We start from the raw sequence: 19,456 nt of genomic DNA, 5'->3' as shown, positions 1-19,456 counted from the left end.
GAGAACTTAAGTGAAAATACTAAAACTATACTAATTATATCATTTTAATTCCATGAAAATTTCGGGAGCACAAAAGTTCCAGAAATTTAGAAAAAAAACTTCGAAAACTTCACAGAAGGACACTGGTAAACATTCCGAGAACTTCACAGGAAAAATTTGGGAAGTTCTCAGAATAGTCCATTTCATATTCAACAGAAATCTTTGTTAGGGAAATCGCTTTTCGCAGGCAATTGGTGATAATTTTAATTATTATAGCAACAGTTGCACATTCGTGCAATTTTCAATAATGATATTTTGAAAAATGATAAAGGCTTCAATTTAACAGTTTCGAAGAAGTATTTCTCATCGATTGGAGGTACTATTATTGAAATCGATGCATATGATAAAAACTAAAAGAAAATAGGATTCGGAGGATAGTTTCATCGAATGAAACTATCCTCCGAATCCAATTTTCTTTTAGATTTTATCGTATGCATCAATTTCAATAATTGTATCTTCAATCGATGAGAAATACTTCTACGAATCTGTTAAATTGAAGCCTTTATCATTTTTCAAAATATCATTATTGAAAATTGCACGAATGTGCAACTGTTGCTATAATAATTAAAATTATCACCGATTGCCTGTGAAAAGCGATTTCCCTCTAACAAAGATTTCAAAGTTCAATTCCACCCGGTCTCTCTAAACGTTATTTATTCAATCACCGAGTGGTGAGTGGCAATGTTCTCCAGTACACACCGAAAGGCTGTCTGCAAGCAGCGAGCTGCAGCCCACATGAGCATCCATAGAAGGAGGAAGAAGCCGCGCCGCTATTGATCGGAATCAGTAGCTCTTCGTGAGTCGCTGTGGGCCATCTATGTCTAGCGCGTCATACTAAAGAGTATAAACAGAGAGAACCCCGCTCAAATTCCTATTCTTACACAAAACACGAGCTCCTGCTGCAGTTAACAAGTAAGATTTATTATATAAGACCACGTAGTCCTACGTCACCATTGCATACAACTCCATAGGGCTGTCCCTTGTAGTTTTTTAAGCAAAAGAGGAGTTGAGGGATTATTTCAATCAATGTCAGACTTGCCGAATTTTTTATGTTGAAGTTGTTCTAAGGTTATTATGTTGAAGTTAAATAAGGCACATTTACCAACTTCTACCATAACGCTACTTGCGTCCCGGGGGTTGCTATTCATGTATGGGAAATAGCTATTTTTAATAAACGTCAAAAGTTTTTTTTGTTTTCAATTCTTCTCGAGTTTGTTGAAATTTTCACCGCTGGTTCAACAGTCTCAATATTACTATAATAAGGTCAAATGTGTGCTTTGTATTGCGTGACTGAACACTTCGCAGGATGCAAGTGTCCGCATCAATCTACGAGCTGCAACTATGTATTTATATGAATGTACAAAATATATCGACAGTGAGCATGCATAAGGGCGTAAACGCGATGATCGATTCTTTTCGTCGACTTTCTCTTTTGTTAATAACTCGCTAGATTTAAAGTTTATCGGTGCGTTTGCTATTGCTCTTGATAGCCAATACAACCTGTTACAACTCTGCATTGAACACATTCTAGAAAATTGTTTCACTTAACTCAAAGAGAAAATCGACGAAGAGAATCGATCATCGCGTATACGCCCTTATGCATGCTCACTGTCGATATGTTTACAGCAGTGATGGATCGCTCTTTTGGGATTTTGTTATTACTTTTTGTTATAGAATGCTAACGTAAAATCCAGTTGAATTTTCAGTTAACCCATCGTAAAATGGATAGTTTAATGCTATTAATCTCCATATCAAAATGCAATATTTCCGCACCGTAGAGCCACACTCCGTGTTTTCACTGAAGGTGCACTTGAGAGCACGGTCATATAAGAATGCATAAACGGTATGTGTGACCATTTATACATTTCATTTGACACATGATCTTCTTCAACTTTTTTGCAAGGCGTCGGCTTATAAGTTGACTTATACATTTTATTAATAATCAGCAATAGAAATTTTCCAAAAGGTATAAGAGGATATCTATCCGTGTTCCTTCTCATGCGAAAACGTCTGTGAAACTGGTCGTGACTGTATACAGTATACCTATAGGTGCAATTATCAAGCATGTGCCTGAATTAAACCATGGCTCATTAAATCCAGATCCTCGTCGGTTAAATCAGAGAACAATTCCAGAAAATGATCCATGTTGCATTTGGTGAGATGTTTGCAAGCACCATGTAAAACTGTAGATTTCAAGCAGGCTTGCAATTGCTCATTACAGCTAAAACGCTATTTTTCGTAATTATGAAACTATGAGATACTTTAATGGTAATTTTTATTTGTAAGAAGCAAGAGTAGGTGGCAAAGTTTGGGTATGACATAAAAAAATTGTCAATTTTACTTTCAGAAGGTCACAGCTAGCGATGGTATGATCAGTGATTGCTCGCTCATCACGTTGCTCATCGTTACAACTAATCGCTATTGTGACCCTCTAAAAGCTAAATTGACAGGTTTTATGAGTCATACACACACTTTACCTGCTCTAATTGCATCTTATAAATAAGAATTATCATTAAAGCATTTCATAGCTTCATAAGTCCGAAAAATAGCATTTTAGCTGTAATGAGCATTTGCAAGCTTGATTTCAAGTATTTCGTTCTGGCCGGTGTGGATAACGGTAACTTCAATTATGACTCTGGTAGCAACAACCGGTGTGGAGAGGATTGATTAAGCCAAAATGGAAACGCTGTGCGTAAGTAAAATAGTAACGCAAATGGCAACGACTGGTACGGTTGCTCTAAGGTTGGCCACCTCTAGAAATAAGACGGCCACATGGAATATATCGTGATCCTGGTCATATAAATGGTTACTGTCTTCGGCAAAATTGCACATTAGATCAAGGCAGATAGAAAACGTTAGTACATGATTTTCTCACTATGCGGCGCTAAGGTGCAAGTCAATTTCCTTTATAAAATATATCTTGAGATCTTTACTAATTTGAATATTTCCGTCTTCGGGAAAGTTGTTCAGGTGATCAATGTCTTCAAATTTGAGGGTTAGTTATTTCAGATTTATCTTACTACGTGACACTGTTCTTCCTGTGGACTTCTTAGATGGTGAGGATTTCAAGATATAGCTTATAGAAACAGAAATTTCAAATGTGCGCTAGCGCTGCGCAGTGAAGGAATTCCTTATTTACTTGTGCACTATCACCATCAGGATTCCCGAGCAAAGCTGGAGATCAAATTGAAATCAAAATTTGCTGTTATGATGTAACTTATTTTGATGGCTCCAGTTGATCTCATTTTGGTTGACTTAACAGTTAACACAGCAAAAATGAGAGCAAAATTTTACACTATTGAAGCAAACGGAAAACTAATGCTACTTTCAATGAAATCAATTTGATTACTGATTTTGCATTCATAATGTTCAACTGAATACGGGCCTGGAGTAAATGGTTACCATTCATGTTTCTCAAGCTGAAAGACTTGGGCTTCAATCTCACCCCAGGCAAGTCACGAATGACCTAAAATGTGTTAAACAAATCAAATAAACAATAATCATTAGTTCAACGACCGATGAATTTCAATTAAATTTTAAACAATACGTAAACAGCAGAACTTCAAGTTAAGTTGCTTTCATTTAACAAGTCTTGACTGCATAATGAAAGCACAATATGATATCAGACTTATGTCGCAACATTTGAAATCAAAATGAGTTTTCATTATGATAGGAACTGCACACTTTAATATCGATTTGCTTTCATTTTTGTTAACCGACTTTGCTCGGATTGCCTTGATCATCTGATATATTTCAGAAACGAAATATTGCTATTTTCGCATTCAGTTTCAAACAACAAAAGGTGTTCCTGTTTACCCGACTGTAACAGCTTGTGTAATTTTTCATAATTTAATGAAAACTATATATTTTTCACAAGTACATTATAGTAACGTTACTGTTACAGGATAAATTATATTATAGCTCTAAAGCAATAAATTCCGTAAAAAAAAATAAGCAAATGCAAGCCGCCGTCATGCGCAATGTTTGTCTTTGTTGTTTATTTTGACGTTTCACTTGTTATCAAGCTAGAATGTGGTTTACAACACAAACTATACCATAGCAAAGAACTCTGCATCATTATTTTTTTTTTCAACGGATGATTGTATCAATAACCGTCGTCTTACCCCGTTGTCCCCTACACTTTTAGCTTAATTCAGTGAAATTTTGAAAAATTTCACTCAAAAAATGCCTTAATGGCGCGTTTTTAATGTGTCCGGATTTTTTCGTGTTCAACCTTTTATTAGGCCTGCTGAATTTCAAAAGCTTCCTGACGGACTTTTCTCTGCTCTACAGTTAAACGAATTCTGAGTAAGTTTATCTATTTCTTGTTTCATGAGACGTTACAGTCATTGGACTTGCACGCATTATCTTCTTTTTCTTATTCGCATTTCAAGCTTATTGCTTCGTGCATATTAGCTTATTGCGTGCTCTCAGCTTAGTGTGCTAAATGCACTTCCACAGTTATTAATTGAGAGCTTTCGATGCCAATACCAATGCATGAATTTGTATATTGTGTGTGCACAATGATACCATAGAGGTAACTCTAAGACTTGTAGGTCCCGAAGAAACGTGCTCAACTTTTTGGCTGAGCTCTGGTACTATCTTCGGTCCCAAGCTAATCGATTCACCCCTCGAAACAAAGGAAAATCCACTAACCCCATTATTTTATCTGTCAAACTTTCATAGTGAATCAAAACAAACGTTGTGTAGTACTAGAATTTCACCTAGAATGGGGTACGTTAATCGATTTGCTTGGGACCAATAGGCTAGTCAAGTAGTGAGCCAATTTAAAATCGATAGTTTCGTATTGATTGTTGATGATACTCTATGCCCAGGGAAGTCGAGAAAATTTCCAACCCGAAAGATTTCCTCGACTGGACCGGGAATCGAACTGCCGCCTTCGGCTTGGTAATACCGTGCCTTTACTGACTAGACTATGAGGCCGCTACACGCATTATGGGGGTTAAGAATTTGGTTTGCGCGCACAGCGACAAGCCAAAGAGGCGTATTTATTTCTGCTTTGCAACTAGGTACCTCTAGGTTATTCTGGAAAGCCTTCTTAAGAAATTCCACGGAGAATTTTTAGGGTGGTTCTGAAAATAATTCCATGGGCTTTGGGAGGGGAACTTCAGGTGAATTTTTCGGATGATTCCAAGTACATGGTAATTATAACGAAAATTCCATTGGGATTATAAGGATAAGTCAAGGGGTTGTCACTCTACACACTTATTTTGCGCAATCATTTTTCTCAGTGTGCCTCAAGTGTGCCGCGCTGTGCCGATAGTGACATGTCATCGGACCGATTTTTGTATGTGAATAATTGTATGTTTGGCAACCCGGTATTTTGACAATTCATTTTTTTTTATATTAAACCGTACGAGCTGTCGAAGACAATGGTCGCGTCAACGCCAGAACAGCATAATGGGCAGCCCACTCAGATCGTCCCAGTTTCGTCTCCCATGTGTCACAGTGTGATTTGTATTTGATCCGAGGAGAGTGCAGCAAACATTATACGCTGGTGAGAAACATTGGGAATGCACTCATTGAACATTCTGCACCGGGACATCAAAGATGAGGACGTTATCATCGATCACCATTTCCATATCAAGCTAATTGACTTCGGATCGGCGACGTTCGTACAGGAAGGACAACTTTTTTCAACCGAGTACTGCCGTCCCGAAGTGTTGGTAGGCAACCACTACTCCTGCCCAGAACTGGAAATGTGGGCTCTCTGTGTGACATTGTACGTGTTGTTGTTCTTCAAGAACCCATTCGTGGACGTTGAGAAGAATCCCAAAACTCGGATCAGTGGACCAGGAGCCACTGGAGGCGGAATGGATGACGCAGGAAATCAATTCGTCTCTGTTCAATTGTCCCAAAATCGTCCCCTGCTAACCGTACGAAATCAATCCGTAGAAGTGCTACGTAGATGCAAATATCTGCTCCAGTGAACGGCAATAACAGTGAATGTTTTTGCTTCAAAATCCGTGAAACATCTGAAAGTCAATACAGAAGTGCATAAACTTCCTAATTCTGTGGCAGTTTCTGCACTCCTGTGTTGGCTTTCAAAGATTCATATTAAATCCACCCATAGCATAGCAGTAAAGGTGAGTTGGAGGCTCCAGCGAAATTATTTGTTGCGGATACCGCAAATTGTTTGTGTCGACAATCAAATTTTGATTGTAACTGTAACATGCCCAGAAATAATGCAGTGATGCCAGTAACTTTAGAGATCAGAAAAAATATGTACCTTGGTTGCCAAACAGTGCCAATGAGTGAGTCATGGTGTGCCCCACTGTTGTTTTTGGCACACTGTGCTGAGTGACCTATCCCTTGGGATAAGCCCAAGAGTATCACAAAGGAAACTCTGAGCAAAATTTAAAAGGAACTCTGTGGCGAATTTAAATAATAATTCTCAGAGATTTATGACCACAATTCCAAGAAATTATGTATTAGAACTACAGAGAGCTCCTGAAAAATTCAAAGATAATTGCGATAATAATTCCAAGCGAAGTTAAATCCTTCCAGGTTGTGTAGCCTCTTCTAGAATTGTTAGTACAATTACTCATTTTCCATACACATGCAAATTGTTAACTAATTTTCTAATTGAGAGGATCGAAAAATAAATTTAGCCTCCTCTGGGATTTTTCCTTAGTTATGCCAATGTAATCACCCCAGTCCACCTTCCATCAATTGATGCATGAAAACCACGCATTATTTGACGGTATGGATAACGATCGGTTTCCAATTTTCCGGGTAAATGTTCAATTTAAACATACTTCCAAACAACAAGGCATTCCTAATAAACCAAATAGAATGTTTCTCCAGAACCCATCCAACGCATGCTGGTTACCATCAGAAGTCAATGCCCTTCCGAAAATTTGCCATGAAATGTTAACGACTCTGTTCACACAAGATCAGTCCGCATACCTAACAGTACCTTCGTTACCAGGAAGCAGCCACATTGTCACGCTCATTTCATTCTCTGGAAAGTTCACTTTCCTCATAAACATACCTGTTGCTAATTCCGAACAATGTACAAACGTGGTTCCGCTCTTTTCTTCGCGCATTCTTCCACCCGGAGAGGTTCCTAACCTTGAGCGTAAAGCCACCTAATTTTAACTTGTCGAAACGGAGCACAACGTACGTGAATCGGTCGATAGGACCGGATTGTGGGCGATAAAGTGTGACAAACCGCAACCCACCTGTCCGGTAGCCGTGAAAAATCGATAACCGATAGGAGTAAACGGTGGAAAATGTATCGCCTTCTCCTTCATTATCGGAATTCTGCCTTTGCGGACAATCGGAGCAAATTGGACGTTGACTGCGATCTAGCACTACAGCAACAAGTCATCACGGGATTCCGGACTGGGACTTTGGAAATGATTATCATAATCACCGGAAATGGCAAGGTGTTTACAAAGTCGTGAAAATACCAATCACCTTTTATTAGGGTAATTTCTCTTACCTAAGAGCTAGCGAAAGTTCGATCATCATTCATGGACCATCTGTCTGCAAATTTCCCTTCGCATAACTTTGAATTATTGGCATAGTCTTTCTCCCCCGAAAGCAAAAGTGCGAAAGCTTCCTCGCCTCATCCAAGATATTATGCAAATCAAAACACCGCCTTAATGATGGTGTATTAATTTTGACACACAGGCTGTGATATCATCGATTTCGAATGTTTGTTTTCCTTTCCACGATCGATTGATTTTAGCTCCCAAACTAGAAAGCCATTTTCGGTACATGTTTTATGCAACTTCTATCGTGAGACGGGCCGGGTATGTATTAATTACCGAAAACTCGCCGCGTTAAATAATTGAGCGGGAGAAACTTCCGACGAAAGCAGCTGCTGTTGCCATTCAGCAGCATAATTTTCCCCACGTTTTTTATAAGTGTTGAACGAGCAAAGGTGATTCCCATCCCGACTCGCCGATCCAAAGACGTGCTAAACCATTTCGCTTACGGTGGTCTGAGGGGAACCAATAGCAACAACAACAACAAAAAATCAATCACTGCAGCCAGGTGTGGGTCGACCCCGGGGCCGGGAAGTGAACTGCCGATAAACACTGATCATTAGCAAAGCCCAATTTTTTGCTTTTGATTATTCATCCGATTTTAGTTGTGAGCAGCTTCCGCTGTTGGCGATGAGGGAGATTGATTTTTTCTGGCTGGCTAAAATTTGCGCGAAATTTTTGCTCCACGCGGATGACCTCGTAACCTCACAGACTGTGCTACGATAAAGGAGCAAAAACCACCTGACCTATTGGAGGAGAGTGTGGGAAACTGTCTGAGCGAGGAAAATGTTATGATTTTTTTTTAAGGTATGGAGTTGCTCCGATTGATTTTACGATCAACTGAAGTTGAAAAAACAGTCATCATTCGCTGGTTGGTAACAAACGCATCCCATCTACCGAATACCGAAATCGATAGTTGGGACGGATTTTGGACTATCAAATTGTAGTTTTTCATGTAAAACGGCTTACTAGATCATTCCCCAGTAACAACAATGAAAATGCATGTCAAGTTTGACATAATTTCCTGACGGGATTACTGCTTTCTAGTTTGGAAGTTACCCAATTAGCGAACCCTCAACTAAAAAGCACCCCAACGAATTGGTCACTGTAGTACACGCTGAATTCAAGAGCCACATGTGAAAAGGGCATACAAGCTTTTTGTAAACAAACCTTTGTAGGCCTTTTTCTCGCCAACAAAGGATCTCCCACGCAAACCAACAACATCATCTGGAAGGGGAAAGTTTTCCCTACCCGGTGATGATGATGGTTTGCGTTGGTGTCATATGGGTGGTGAGAAAAGAGCTTAGGAATGTTTGTTTACAAAAAACTTGTATGCCCTTTTCACACGTTGTTCTTGAATTTAGATTAAATTAAATTTAACCGGGTGTTTAAACAGCTGAAAAAGTCGGTACAAATTGAAATGACCGTAACGTTAATAAAATTGACAAATTTTCTTTATCATTAAACAAGGTTAACTGAACAAAGTCTGTATAAATTCAGCATAAATTTTCTAAATTTTCAACTATTCACTCTTGTCAAATAGTTCCGTACTTAAATTACCGAAAAATGAAGGGCTGGATTAGTGTTTCGGATTGGAATAAACGGATTTGAAAACGGCGTTCACTCAAATGCAGGGCTGGCAAATGTCATTTTCAATGAAAGATCTCACGCGATATTTACAGAGATTCTTCTGTCACTATCATCGGATGAGAAAACGGTGATAGAGACTATCTTCAAAACCACATAGAATTTTTGTCATGTGTCTGCACACTGTGCCGAAACACAGTACGGCACACTGTTCGGCACGATAGGACAAGTAGGACACAAACAATTTAATATAAAATGGCAGCACTGTTGAGTGTTGACGTTTTGCCAGTCGTTGCTAAGGTTGACTACTCGGTTTAACACTTTGTTAACTCAAAATTGAAGCTAGTGAGAGGATTTTATGTCATACATAAAACTGGTAAACGATTCAATCAAAAATTTAAGAACGCAAACCAGTTTGATGATCGCTTGAAAAAAAATTCTTAAATATTCTATGAATAATGAATCTCTTTAAATCTAGCAAAACACAGTCCATCTATATGTCGAGGATGAAATTCGATGAGCCCCTTCACATTCTCGCCCATATGCTTTCACCAAAGGTCACCCACTGGAGGGTTTATTCCAGAATATGCTCCTTCTTTGTGGACTAAATATTGTGTACTGTCAAGGGAATTCGATCTCGAAGCGTACAACGAGGGATCAAAGCAGGATCTTCTGCGAGAGTTCAGCTACATTTGCAAGTTTGTTATGCAGAGTAAACATATAAGACAAAAAGCTAATTCTAGGGGGTGGCCAGATTTGAATACCGATCTTGACTAGAATCGACCAAGATGGCTTCCACTTCTTCCACCTCCCGATCCGCAAACGCTCTAATGAGAATGAAGGGAAGCTGAATGCTTGCCTTGATCGATCAGAGAAATTGAGAATGTAAACACAATAAAAATAAGTCGGGGTTGCCAAATTTATGAGATATGGACACATTGATAGGCACACTTTGATTGAAACCTTGAAAGGCATGTTAGGCACAGCGATTGGCACAGATTTCGGCACAGCTCAATCGCTCGGCATGGATTCAGGTGTGCAGAGTTGAATACTCCTTGTCATTTTCTCATTTGAATCTACCAGGGACACCTCCTCGAGACTTCGCCTAGTAAAATTTTGGTCCTGGAAGCTGCCCTTGCGGCTGTAACGGGTTCTAGCTACGGTATTCTGCTTGAGTGATCGATTCGGTTGCCTACTGGTGCGGTATGCCTGTAAGCCTTTGCGGTAGCGAATTTGCTGCACTGTAAATACTACGGGCGGCATCATACTTTTTACTCAAATCGTGATCGGACATACCTGGGTTGCTTCTGATGGACCTCACGACCTTTCCATGGAGCTGACGATTGGCACTCCGGCGTTTACTTTGAGGCTTCCGATTCGTCGTCAAGGTTTCCCTGTACGTTTTGAGCACCCGGCATACGGTTTTTCTAGGAAAATTCAACACTTTAGCCAGCTTGGACGCGGACCTCGATGGATTTTCCAAGTGACTGCGCACGATTTTGTTTCAACGCTCCTCTTGAATGGTGATAGTCTCCAAAACAAGAGCGTTTTATGTACTGGAAAAAATACACTATCATTTTTATTATTGTTGACAATCGACAGACGTCAAAAGCTTCCAAGAACGTCCACTAGGAGTGCTGTAATAAGCAAAAGATTTGTTCCATCACTAAGTGGGCCATGGTTTATAGTTCATTTTACGAAACGACAGGAGCCAGTCAGGCTTGATAAAACTCCTCAAACTCACTGGAGGCTTTAAATTACACTTGCCCTGCGAGTTTAGACAGCCCTCGTCCCGAGTGAGTAAACAAAAACTTCCCGAGCGAAAGGGAGATCGAACTCAAGCGAAAGGGTGATTTGACGTGAGGTGCGCTTTTCGAGGCTCCAGATAACTTTTTGTTCGAGGCAAGAAGCGCAGAGTTCACCCAGGGTGAGAGTAAGAGCGTGTCAAAGAAAACATGAAAATGAACGGCAGCAAATCTCACTCCCACTTTATCTTCCTTCGCTCACAAGCTGTGAGGTTCGGTGAAATGATTTGTGAGTAGGAATTTGAATGCGCAGAAAAATTAGACGCGCGGCTCATTACAGACTCGCGAGTGAGCCTCCAGAAAGCCTGGAGCCAGTATGCAAAAAAGTTTGATTTCGTGTTTAAATATTTCCCAAGGGGTGGTCACTCTTCACACTTATTTCAAGCCAATTTTTTTCTCAGTGTGCCGCGACTGTGCCGGCAGTGCCGAGAAGTCATTGAGCTGACTTTTGTTTGCTTGTGAATAATGCCTTGTTTGGCAACCCGGTATTTTACCAGCTCTTGTTTTTGTTTTGTTTTTCAAAACCTGAGTTGTGGACCTTGCGGGTGGAGTTTCACCTAGGCCGCGGACAGTTTTAGTTAGGGTCATTTAGTGTTCGATTCTCGGAATATCGAGCCATAAGTGAAAATTTTCCTGAAGCGCTCCAAATTCGCAGTTTGGTGGTGTGTCGTTCTATAGCTAACCCGCAAGGTGGATAGAATAGTACGTGTCTACGTTGTGTGAGGAAAGGTTCCAGGTTTTTCAACAGCGGTTATTATCGTAGGCTGTCCCGAGTGATAAGTAAAGCATAGTCAGGTGTCGCGACATTTTCTCAACCCATCCCTCCTCTTTGTTTGCCCGTGTGTGCTAGTAAACAAAGCTCAATTTCAATGATCACAACAAGCGCCTCTGTCCCTGCCAGGAGATGATCGAGACGGTTTCGCTCAATAGCCGGAACAACGACAACATCAACGTCACAGATGAGCCTCGGCGAAAGCACGAGGTACCAACCAGATCCAACCATATACTGCTGTTCACCATCATCAATCCAGTCTATCCTATTACAGTGGACGTTCTGCACACCATCTGCTCACCCAACGGACAAGTGCAATGTATTGTAATATTCAAGAAGAATGGAGTCCAAGCTATGGTTGAGTTTGACAGCATTGAATCCGCCACCAGAGCCCGCGATGTATTGAGCGCCTGTGACATCTATTCCGGTTGCTGCACACTGAAGATCGACTGTGCCAAGCCAGAAAAATGCAATGTTTACTAAAACGACACGGACTCCACTTGGGACTACACATTGGAAGTAGCCAAGGATGCCTGCAACGGGCGAGCCCCGTTGCTACATGATCCTATCATCTTCGGTGGAAGGCCGACCCCGTATAACGATCGCCAATCATTAGTCAACCATGGTCTTAGACCAGCCCTTCTGGGATCCGGCGGAGGAAACGGATTTGCACACACACACGTCAAACTGATGAAGGACGCACTGCTGACCCGAAACGGACCAGCCAACTTCATTCAACCGGCACAGCAACATGGCGCAGTGATGATGGTCTACGGACTCGATAACAATACAGCCAATACCGATAAGCTGTTCAATCTGTTCTGCCTGTACGGAAATTATGTCAGGATAAAATTCCTGAAGACCAAAGAGGGTACCGCCATAGAGGTAACTCTAAGACTAGAAGGTCCCAAAATAGCGTGTTCAACTTTTTGGCTCAGCTCTGGTACTCTCTTCGGTCCCAAGCTAATCGATTCACCCCTCGAAACATAGGAAAATCCACTAACCCCTCATTTTATCTGTCAAACTTTCATAGCGAATCGAAACAAACATTTTGTAGTACTAGAATTTTGACTACAATGGGGTACGTTATTCGATTTGCTTGGGACCAATAGGCTAGTCAAGTAGTGGTACCGCCATGGTCCAGATGGGAGACGCCATCCATCACTTGAACAAAATTCAGATTGAAGTCCACCAACCCCTACACCCTGCCGGACAATTCGATCAGCTTCAAGGACTACAGCGCCTCCAAGAACAATCGCGACACATCGTTGATCCAGGCCAGCAAAAATCGCATTCAGCCACCGAGCGGGATTCTCCACTTCTTCAATACCCCACCCGGTATGTCCGAGGATCTGCTGCTGACTGCATTCACAACCAAGGACTGCCACCCATCGCAAGTGCGAATGTTCCCGCTGGAATCAGAACGTTCCTTCTCCGGGTTGATCGAGTTCCCAAGCCCTGGTGGTGAACGCCTTCATGAAGTGCAACTACAGCGCGATCCATCACAAAGGCACAAAATTACCTTTCATTATAAAGCTGTGCTTCTCCTCGTCCAAGACGATGAACGGTGCGGGGAGCACACGACCGTGGTAGCAGCGTCCGGTGGTGTGATTTAGGAAAATCCATGGCGAGCCTTGCACAGTGTGCCAAAAACAAGCTTTGGCACACCTGGGCACAGTCATTGGCACCTATAGTAAAAAAAATCTGATATTCAAAGCTAGTGGCAACACTGAACTTTTTCTGCGCCTGCGCAGTGTGCATGTGTCAAAATTTGTTATTGATGTTGCCACAATATAATCAGTTTTTTTCAAAACAACCGTGAATCTCCACCAAGTCTCGCCATGCTTTAATCCGTTGGGTCCTAGCGGGAGTCCACTTAGCAAGGGATTTTTTTTCAATGCTGTTGTTTTCTGTTTGGCGTAAACAAAATAGTAACCACAACAATGATTGGCAGCAGTGTTGCTGTGTTATATTACAGTGTGTCTGTTATAGCTGTGTGCCATGCTGTGTTTCGGCACAGTTGATTACCCCTTGGATTTTACTATAATCCAGTCAGCACGAAAAAAGTAACATCCTTTTAATATTTTTCAGTGTTGGAAAAAATGGCAAAGTGATATACTTTTGTCCGTAGAGTAAAAAACCAGATCAGAACATTTTCTTTTGTCGCGATATCTTGATTTCTTATATATTAAGGATTGTTAAAAAAAAATCCCAGATTAGTCCACCTATGGTGAGATCAGACCCTTCTTACTAAGGCTTGTACTCGAAAAAAATGCACCATTTTTATCCGTGTGTAACTTTTTTATCCGTGGGTAAAAATTGATGAAAATCTGGGTATAACTAGTTTGGAGTGAATTGTTTACATGTGTAAAATTTCATAACAATCGGTTCAGTGGTTATTGAGATGTCATCGAAACAAAAAGAAAATCACCGGAGAATTTTGCGCGCCGTCATGGAAAATCTGTCTGCGACCATGAGATGGATCGGAAGACAACTGGGAATCACCCATACAACTGTGTCTCGGGTGGTAAAATCGTTTAAGGAGTCCCAAATTTTACGATTCGTGAGCGCTCACTGTGAATGGAATATTTAGTAAGCCATGAATTTTTGACTTTAATGTTCTCCGGCAAATCCAGATTGCAACTAAATTTGTTAAAATTTGGCACAATTTATGAGAACCTAAATAAAATTCGAACGAGCAGTAGGGAGTAGGGTGATGCGATCCACCATACAAGCTTGATCCACCCAATTGGTCATGTTTCAAAAGTCTTCATTCAATCAGTACGCCTGAGTCTCTAAAACAAAATCACAATTACTCGCGCTCCAAATTCAGCATAATTTCTCCGTTAGATTTTTTGAGCGTGTGTGCCTGCAAACACTTTTCCCCCGCTCGTCAAACAACTGACGAAAACAGTAGTGCCGACCGTGCCGACGAGAGAAAACAAAACAAAATCTAGGAATCGGCGCGGCCTCCCCGGAGATGATCCACAATACTTGCGCTTTTAGCTTGCCAATCCCAACGCCCGCTGTGTGCCTACTACTGTTGTGTTATTTACCTACAAAGACGTGCTTGGATCTCCATGGTGATGGTTTTCTCTCCGTGCTTTAATAGCTCGCCCGCAAAGCGATGTGCACGGGATAAGATCATTAAAATTTTAACACACCACGTCGCCCCTCCGCTCCCCGGCTTGGCCGCCAGGGTCGCCTTGTCGCTTGATCGCTATGGGACTTTTTGCCTCAAGTTCAAAAAGGTTGATGGGGAGGAGAAAAATGCTGGAAATTTATGATATGACAATGCGACGCTCAAGGGCTTAGGAAGGCTCTCAGTCCCAGTCAACCAGCCAACGCGAAGATGTAATGAGTTTTCTGCGAACCATCAAGCAGATGAGATAGTGACCCAGTTTCGTGCGATGGAGTCAAGTTCAGAGGCTCGCGATGACGATGCACTGCCCTCTCTCGGGGGAACTGGACCCCGCTCCAGTCTCTCAGACATGCCAAGAATTACGGTTCATAATTCATCGGAATTATGATGAACTCCATATTGTACCACCACCGTATGTGGTAGCCAGATAGCCACTTGATGGTAAGTCATAAGTGAAACAGATAGATAGACAGAGGGGGGAGAGAAATGATCATTAACACCTGTCGAAACTATTTCCCCGAAAACTTTCTGCGTGCGAGCATGGGAGTTGTCTAATGGAGAGCAAAAAAAAAAAAAAGAACCCGTTGCAATCCAATCAAACCCCACCAGGCTGTCGGCGGATATTGATCGATTTCTAGTAGGGGGTTCGGATCTGATTCTGGGCGGTTTCCGTTGTATCTAACGATACGATACTTACTTCCACTTTCGATTTGGGGATTGTTTAACACGCCTCGACTCGATTTGGGGATTGAATAGACCAAGAGGTGTTCTTTTCGTTTTTTTTACAAACTGCGTTTTGTTTATGATAGTTTGACCCATTTTTTCTTCGAAAATTGATCGCGGATCGATTGCAGTGTTGTAGATAATTTGTTTTACCCGCAGATGTGGGAATTGGATTAGATTTAAAGAGAAGCAACTGATTTAAATACGATCGAAAATCGTGGGGTTGTTTGCGATGTGAGGTGAAAACAAACGGTTGAATTTATGCATGTAAAGATTAAAAACGGTTATCTCAATTCGCATTGCAGAAAAAATAATCACAGCAAAACCAAACCGTGCCATCAGCTGACACAATGCTGGGTCATTAGACTGGAGATCATTAGGCTGGATGACCATTAGGATAAATGGTGTTTTTGAAGAAGAAGTCACGTTGTGGATATAACTGCACAACTCTCAACTTGGTGCTTTTGACGTAGGACGACGTCTTTCGGGAAGGGAAATGCAACGAAAATTGGTCAGACTTTAAATGCTAATAACTTGACCAATAATCACTGAATTTTGATGATTTGTATGTCGATCAATTAAGCAGTTTCATAAGATTTGTGTGATGTAAATGTAAAATATTTAAATAGCTGAAAATTAAGATATATGGAAACATTCAAATTTCCAATGCATTTTCTTCGACCGCAAGATGCTCACCCCTAACACAGCCATCAGAAAGTAGGTCCCTAACAACACAAGCCAAAGCCGAATAATCATTCCGAATGCACGTTGGACGGGTCAACTTCGAACTTGTTTGCTGCAGCGTGGACATCGTAGCATTTTTTTTTTCTATTCATTCACCTATATCAGTTAAATACAAAAAAAAATGAGGGACATAGAATGATAATCCAAATGCTTAAGTAAGCGAAACGTAGAAAGTTTGACAATCGAAACTAACTCAAAGAGTGAATAACTTTTACTCAGTTGTGAGTCACTTTTACTTATTCGTATGAATTTTTGTTAAAGCGAAAGTAATTCAACGCATGTTTGACTTGCTCTGCTTTATCTCTCGTTTAAGTGCGACCCTGACCGCTCGAAACACTCCTCTTCGTTCCTCTCTGCCTGCTTCTGTTCTTGCTCTCTGAACACGTCTTCTGGCTCTGAGACAACTTGCGCGGAGGGTGCTAAGTGCCTCGTTCCAACAGATACACTGGACGCCGTCTGTTATTTGGTTCCAGTTTCCTCGGCATGGTTGTGTTTCATGCTCTCATTAACGTTTCTGTCAGCTCGTCCGCGTTCAGAAACACGGGGCTCCTATCCACACGAAGTGCCTCAACGAAAAGATCCTTGTCGAAAGCCTTCGTCTTCCACTTCCGGTCACAAGTTCTCGTCCTTCGTACTACCACAGTATTCCGTTGGCCGATGCCATATCGGATCGCCTGATGATCGCTATGGGTATATGCTTCGCATACTATCCAATCCATGTTAGCCACCAGTGACGGACTGCAGAAGATAACGTTGATAATGGATTCCCGGCCATCTCTGCGAAAAGTGCTGCTGGTGCCTTCGTTGGCCAGCATAACTTTTGCAGACTGTGTCCTCTTGCATTGGAACATCTGCTTCCCCACTCCACTGCCCAAGCATTGAAGTCTCCTCCGATGACTACTGGTCGTCGTTCGATCAGCTCCTCGGTAAGTCCATGCAACATCTCATGGAACTGCTCCATCGTTGATCTTGGCGATCACGAAACCTTCGTATGAGCTCGCAACCACTGTTTGAGTGGGGTATCTGCCCATAACTTGTATAGCAGCCATCTCAGCTCTATCCGCCACCCAGTTACCGTTATCGGGAGGGACTCGATACGGTACCACAATGATTGCAACGTCGCACTTTGCTTCTGTTGTCAAATGCCACAACAGTTGTTAGGCATCGTCTTTTTGAATGCTAGGCATTTGAAGCCTCCCGTCGTATGATCGTTACCGTCCTCTTTTCTGCAAAGCATGCACCTCACTTGCTTCGTGCAGCCTCTTGCAATGCGACCTTTTTCCCCACATTTCCTGCACAGATCAGATCTGTCAGCACCATTGCAGTTCCTCACCTGATGACCGAAACCCATGCACTTGGAGCATCGCTCCAGTTGCTTGGTAACCCGAGGAGTGGCTTTCAGCGAGCATACTGACCACCCAACCTTGACCTTGCCCGTCTCCAACAGCTTGTTTGCTGCACCTGTCGAAAGCCGTATCACCGCAAGGGGTAGGTCACTCCGCACACCAATCTTGAGTCAACATTTTTCTCAGTGTGCCGCAAGTGTCCCGCAGGTGTGCCGATTTTTTCGGCAATGCCGGTCATAGAGCAAGCTGCGTTTTTTTTTTTTTTAAATACGGTATCTTTGGCAACCCGGTATTTTTGACAGCTTGAATGTTTGGTTTGCATTCACATCGGCCCCGAAAATGTCGATTATTGTGCTCGATAAGGATTCCTTCTACCGAGGAATAAAACGCCCCTACGCAAACTGGAAGGAACCAGAGTTTTCCATGATGATTCGTTGCAGAAGGCGGATTGCATTCTGACGGCGGTCAGCGTAGACGAGGAAACCATTACAGCAAATCCACCGCGCAACTCCATCTTTTCCCTGACCAGTAAGAAGATCTACTTGTTGAAGCAGAACGAGAAGGACGGTGGGGAGGGCATTCCGTCGGTTAAGTTGCTGGTTTCGGATAAGAATGTCAAAGACAAGGCCAATTTTGAAAAGCTGCTGAAGGTGGCAAAACGTTGGGCGTCTTCTCCAAGGAGAACTTCCCGGGTGAATTATGTGAATCGTGGTGAGCCTTCGTCAAGGACACGGTGGACATCAGCGTCCCCATCGGGTACATCATGTGCTCTAAGGAGGACTCCGATGTTATCACCATCAAAAAGGTCTACCTGGTGACGTATTCTCCGATACCAACTAGTTGGACATGTGCCATTACACCTTGAAGTTCAGTACATTCAGCGACAAGAACTATCTGCACTTCGGATCGATCATCTGTGCTCTGGATGCGCGTTACAAGCCCTACTGCTCCAATGTCGTCCGAACGTTGCTGGTCAATCCTATGGAAACGATTCAGAAGCACTACACCTTTCTGCTCAATCTGGAAGAGGAACTGCTGAAGGTGATGATTCCGGGCAAGAAGCTCTCGGAGGTTTTCGACGTCGGAATGGATTATGCCAAGAAGGAGGATCCAAGAAGACGTTCAGTTTTGCCATCGGGTTGGAGTTCCGGGATAATTCGAGTGTGTTGTAAGTTAATTAGGTTGAGTGGAAGCAATAACAATTCCGTGTGATTGTGCCGTGAAAAGTAGTTCGGCCTTGTAACGACCCTACTTTTGAGCAGCAAATCAACAGCACTTGGTCAATTGGTCGTCTACCAAACAAAACTCACTAGAACAATACCGAACTATTTTTCACGGCACAATCACACGGAATTTTTATTGCATCCACTCAACCTTATTAACTTGCAATTTTTATTTTATTTTACAACAATTTAAAACCATTTATTTCATCTGGTATAAGATGACACATATCCGAAAATAAAACTACTCGTTTACTTAATTCTAATTTAAACAGCAATCTTACTTCAAATTTACATACTTCGAATCGGTGGTAAGGAAAAAGCCAGTAATCTTCTCTTTTGAGTTTTTCGTATCCAACCGCCACCCCTGCATGATCCAATCCATCCAAATTGTTCATACATTCCGGTTCGTAGTACACTCCATTTGCGAAGTAGCTGAAAGAGCTGAAGCTCAAACTTCAATGACAGCTGTCCAGCAGTGCTCCCATTTTATTTGATAAGCAATCCAATGCCTTCGAGATTGTGCCGAAGGTGTGTCGATGGATGTGCCCAAGCTGTGCC

The 19,456-nt window shown here is 41.9% G+C and overlaps 1 pseudogene; it reads left to right on the top strand.

Moving 5' to 3' along the window:
• The first annotated feature begins 2,716 nt into the window (after positions 1 to 2,716).
• Positions 2,717 to 18,887, top strand: LOC135710030 (heterogeneous nuclear ribonucleoprotein L-like; annotated as a pseudogene).
• Positions 18,888 to 19,456: the final 569 nt, after the last annotated feature.

This window comes from Ochlerotatus camptorhynchus, unplaced genomic scaffold (genome assembly GCF_037179485.1).
Source record: "Ochlerotatus camptorhynchus isolate MF236.1 unplaced genomic scaffold, CSIRO-AGI_Acam_v1.1 ptg000370l, whole genome shotgun sequence".
In the NCBI taxonomy this organism is placed as follows: Eukaryota; Metazoa; Arthropoda; class Insecta; order Diptera; family Culicidae; genus Ochlerotatus; species Ochlerotatus camptorhynchus.
The sequence above is the reverse complement of the archived record's forward strand: the minus strand, read 5'-3'. Positions and strand labels throughout refer to the sequence as shown.